Raw genomic sequence first — 6,000 nt, forward strand, 5'->3', positions numbered from 1 at the left:
TTTATCGACCATGTTGATCGAGTATGTGACAGGTGCTTGGTTGGGAAACAGCACTGCAGGCCGTTCCCTGCTCAGTCTACCTATCGTGCAAGTGATGCACTCGAGCTGCTCCGTGGTGATCTATATGGACATATTACCCCAGCAACTCACGGAGGAAAGAAGTATTTCTTCCTAGTGGTAGATGACTACTCGAGATATATGTGGGTCGTTCTCCTATGATCTAAAGATGAGGCGTTTGAAGCGTTCAAGAAGCTGAAGGCTGCAACGGAGATGGAACACAAGCTGAAGGTTCGTGCTCTACGGACAGATCGCGGCGGAGAGTTTACGTCGAGCGAGTTCAACGACTACTACGAGTAGATTGGCATAAAGAGGTTCCTCACGGCACCTTATACGCCACAGCAGAACGGGGTTGTTGAAAGGCGCAATCGAACCGTCATTGACATGGCGAAAAGTTTACTCAAGTGCAAGAACTTGCCGGGGACATTTTTGGGAGAAGTTGTCTCGACGCCGGTCTATCTTCTCAATCGGGCTCCAACGAAGGTGGTGATCGGCAAGACTCCGTATGAAGCAATTTATGGACGTAAGCCAAATGTGTCTCATCTACGGACGTTTGGGTGTGTGGGACATGTGAAGACGGCGGTGCTGCATCTCTCAAAGCTTGCCAATCGTAGCACCAAGATGGTGTTTATCGGATACGAGAGGAGTTCCGGCACCATTGCATATCGCTTCTATGATCCACGAACGAAGCATCTACGGATTTCACGTGACGTCGTGTTTGAAGATAACCAAGCGTGGAATTGAAGCGCAGCAGCCAATGATTCTCCAAACGGTAAAATATTCACAGTTGAATTTCCAACTGATGATGATTCAGGAGAGGACGTCCAGGTGGTTAGCAAGACACCCAACCAAGGTGACTGCAATGGCAGTGATCACCATGGTGCCGACACCGTCGACGACGCGCATGGTTCGCAAGGTAATAGCGACAAGGATGTGCACGACACGGGCAGAGATCTCGACAATGAGACGCATAGTGATGATGACAATCTAGATGACGGTCACGGTCACGACGACTACGCCGACGATGAGGATGCCAACAATCCGACATCTACCACGCCCGAGACTCAACGGTCTTCCTCAAGTGCATTGACGCCGACACAATTTGTGTTGCCCCCTTCGCAAGCCGCGACGGATTCTTCTGGGCCTCATCATTACAAGACCCTCAAGAAAGTCTACAAGTACACAAAGCCAGTTACGCTCGAGTACTCTGGACTATGTTTGATTGGAGTTGAGGAGCTAGCAAACTTCGTAGAGGCGAGCAAAAGTTCAAGTTGGATGCACGCCATCAATGAGGAGATGAAGGTGACCGAGAGCAATGGCACGTGGACTTTGATAACCCGACCTCTGAACCAAAAGGCCATAGGTTTGAAGTGGGTTTACAAGTTAAATAAGGACACGATGGGTGCCATTGTGAAGTACAAGGCAAGACTCGTTGCAAAGGGCTACGTTCAACGTCAAGGAGTTGACTACGAGGATGTGTTTGCAGCGGTTGCTCGAATCGAGACGGTGAGAGTACTCCTTGCTTTGGCAGCACAAGAAGATTAGAAGGTTCATCATGTGGATGTGAAATCCGCTGTCCTCAACGGCGACCTCACAGAAGAAGTGTACGTGGAACGACCCCTAAGCTACGAGAAGAAAGGTGAAAAATGAAAAGTTTACAAGCTCAAGAAGGCACTTTTCGGGCTGAAGCAAGCGCCAAGAGCTTGAAACTTAAAGTTAGACCCAAGTTTGGTCTCACTGGAGTTCAAAGAATGTCCCATCAACGATCCAAAGGACAGTCTACCAAGCACCAAAGATCAGATGAAGGTTGAAGACGCGATCAAGAAGGAGCGTTGGCATCAAGCTACAGACGAGCCGACGACAAGAAAGGTGATCCCTGGAATGCTGCAAGGAACAACGAAAGCAATGCTGACGATAACACCTTCAAGAAGCAGCAATCGTGTTTGGGATCCAGGTCGTAGTATGGACATCGTGATTAGGGGGTGAATGTGAGGTAATCCCATGTCTGTATGTGTCTCGGTATCCATGTAGGATATCTAGTCCTAGTCGGTTTGGGTTAGGTCCGGGTTAGTAATATATATACATGAACCCCCGTGTAATCTGTGTACCACAACGAAACGATCAATAAAGATAAAGAAAGCCAGGAGTGACACGCCCCTGTAGCTATCACCAAATATTTCCTCTGTTCGCTGAGTTACGAGTTGCCATCGTAGATTGAATCGATCCCGTCGCTGGAGAGCTAGCTTCCCAGGCCAGGTGCACGTACGGAAGTACTCCCTCCGTCCGGAAATACTTGTCCTTAAAATGGATAAAATGAATGTATCTATAACTAAAATAAGTTTAGATACAATCATTTCGAGGACAAGTATTTTCGGAGGGAGGGAGTATACGGCGATACGTGCATGTGCTAGAGCACTGTTCATTGATTAACCTGCTAGCTTGCACGTATAGGTTGCTTCGGTGGATTTGGTTTTGCAAGTTCAAAAACCAACAGAGGTGACGTACACATAGAGCACAGAGTTATTTAGCTAGCAAAGTGCAGACATATATCACTGTTGCACTACACAGCTAAATTCTGCTTCCTCGCCCTCCTGATTCAGGCAACTGGCACGTAGATGGGTGTGCCTCTTAAGTCATGCTAATCGTGTCACAGAAAGACGGACTAGCACGAACAATAACTCATGTTGACTGGAAGACCGAAACTGTATGCCTTCAATGTACAGCTTGCGCCAGTTGGCTGGTGCACTGCACGTCTATATAAGTGTGAGTTGAAAATTTAAACACCACATAAGTGTACATTTTCATATACTAAAGTGCATATCATCAGGAAAAGCACAGAATCAGCGCTTTCATGTCCTAAAGAACGATGACATTTTGGTTTTACACATGATATTATTGGCGATTAGACGCACATATTTTCAGAATTAGCACAAATTAGTCGGCACGACAACATATTTGTAACACATATTAGCACAGTCCTCATAATGAGACCAAAATAACCCAAATTGCCCAAAAAAATTAGTACACGGATTAGCAGAACCTCGGGATCAACAAATTCATAAATCAGCACAAATTTTCGGTATTAAGATATAAATCACTGATTAGTACTCCTTCCGTCCCGAAATACTTGTCGGGAGAATGAATGTATATAGACGTATTTTAGTTCTAAATACATCCATTTTTATACATTTCTCCGACAAGTATTTTCGGACGGAGGGAGTACATGCTTGTTCATTTGATTTGAACAAGGCATCAAGAATAACATCATAAGACTGAATTGAACTTGTTCTTTACCACTAGCTAGGGGCAGGAAACCTACTGTGGAATGCACTGGATTGTATTTGATTTTACAAAAAAAAAACTTAAAAAAATGCTCTAAAAAATTTCTTATCCTAAAATAGGTTCATCGGGATATGCTGCACATTAACATATAGAAATTATACCGAGAGAAATGTGGATTTGGTGGCTCAGCCCTTTATAAGGCTATAACATGTTGTCCAGTCCTTTAGAAATTAGATCATGAAAAGGTGGGATTTGAATATTAACGGCTATGATCATATTTGCAATCTGGGCGCTTGGTACGCTCGCTCCAACATGCCCTGTGAAAGCAAATGTCCTCTGATGCACATATGAAGTATGACAGGACAAAATAGAGTAGGCACTGAGATATATAGTTATATACAGATGATTTGACGCAAATGTCCTAAGAACTTCCACGCTAACTACTCACCCTCCACCTGTACAGCGGAAGTTTGGTCATTAATTGAGTGGCATCCACAAAAAGCAGAGAGTTATTCTGCTAGAAAAGCACATATGTACAATTGTACATCACTATCCGTCAGGCTATGCACAGAGGTTGAAGACAGGACCGCAGGAAGGGAAGGGAAGGGAAGGGAAGGGGAAGGGGGATGAGTGAGTACCTTGAGCCATGGCGGTGGTGGGGGGAGCGGAAGGTGAGAGGGAAGCTGGCACCGACGACACTGACGGACGGCGAGCGGCCGTGGCGGTGGGATCTGGGAGTGCGCCGGCGGTACGGCTGGCGAGGAGGACGAAGACTGGAGGAGAGGAAGACGCAGATAGGCCAGGTGTGGGCTGGGCTTATGACGTTGGGTCTCGGAAAAACATGGCCCGGTTCAGAATTTGGTTCCCGTATGTTGGGCCTGTGGGCCTCTGTTTCAACGTCAACTATTATTTCGACGGCTCACAAAAATAAAATTATTTCCAGGTCCTGCAAGATCCAATCAGTGGGTTGCACCTCCTGAAAATACTATGTCGTAAATCAAGTTTTCAATTGTGTAATTTCATTCATGAGCGCAGAAACTATAACTTTAAAGCTCATAAACTCTTGTAACCAACCACGTGACACATGTGGTAATCAATGCAAACTATTCATGAACAAACCCTTGTAACCTAGGATTAGGTAGACATGTTTGGTTGGGCATTCCTCGTGACCTGACACTTGTACCTATGAATGCTACTTTGGAATAATAAAGCTTGGCGAGTTTTGTCAACAAAAAAAAAACTCCTAGAAATATGTACAAAATAAATGTCTCAGTTACTTTTGTGTGTCCTCGGCCGTGACGCCTTGATAGTGAAGGCAATGTCGTGTGGAGTGATGATGGTCCCCTGGCTCCATTCATGTCATGGCCACGCATCACATCCCACGTCGGGGAGATAGGTTTCTCCCATTTATGTCACATCTATATCTAGTGTCGTATTGTGCTCGATAGGCAAGGATGGGCCAACCATAATGGCTTGTGTCATGATCCAAAGGCTATAACAGAAGAGCATCACCGGCCTAAGTAAGGATATCGAACATAACATAATTTAGTGTTTTCCTTTCTCCTTCCTTGTTATCTTCTCCTAGTCATCTATACCCTCTCATCCCTCAAGGGTGTAGATGATATACAAAATGAGCTTGTTGAAAGTGCATCTCCATTAAACCTTAGTGGGCTTGCTAATAAATAGAAAATGAGAGGACTAATAATTCTAGTAAGTTTACTTCGCGACTTTGGAGTAATTCTCATATTCAGTCCCATGCCTTTATATGGGAGATGAATGGTGACCCCACAAACAACTTTTATAGTTGTTTTCCTACAAAGGTGTTAGTTTGTACTTCCTAGGTATTTTGGTGAAATCCAATATTCAAAATGGGCTTAGGACAGCAATACTAAGAAGAGCAGAAAACACAAAGTGTTTGGTTTGAATTACAAGAAAAAATCCTAAGAAAAATCAATCACAAAACCCACACACAAGCAATCTTTGTATGCATTTCACTAAGCCTCCGTACTTTTGAAGATTTTCTTCTAGTGCTACCGAACCACTTAGGGTTATTCATACTTTGAGATCAAAACAAAATTCAACTATGCAGATCCACCGATCCATTTGTTCCAGAAATTCTGACCCCAGTATTCCACTTTGAAAACCTTCTATAATGCACTACTCTTCCAAGCACTGCATTTTCATCACACTTGCAAGCCCTCTCGGTTTGCCTCTCAATGGTCACATCGTACTTCTGGTACCTCTACTCAATTTCGTCTGGTACTTCTGAGTATTGCTATATACATGAATCCCAAATTGTATATTAGAAATATGAGTAAAAGAACTACCTGACACACTTGGAATACTTTTAGGACCCGCAGTGAACAACATACGCACATTTAGGACCCGTGGTGAATGATTTCATACTTTTAGGACCTACTTGACACACTTGGAATACTTTTAGGACCTCAAGTATATTTTACTCTATTAATATCAACTCAAAAAATGACCAATTTATGTGGGAAAAGGGTCAAAAACTTTGATACAGTTTATGTGCAAAATCAGATTGAAAACTATACAGCCCGAGGGTCAATACATCTTGCCAAAGCTAGAATACAGAAAAACCGGAAGTACAATGTTACAACACAACACAAAGATGAATGCGGCATTGGTAATATTATA

The sequence above is a fragment of the Triticum aestivum genome, chromosome 1B, assembly GCF_018294505.1.
Source record: "Triticum aestivum cultivar Chinese Spring chromosome 1B, IWGSC CS RefSeq v2.1, whole genome shotgun sequence".
NCBI classification, from domain to species: Eukaryota; Viridiplantae; Streptophyta; class Magnoliopsida; order Poales; family Poaceae; genus Triticum; species Triticum aestivum.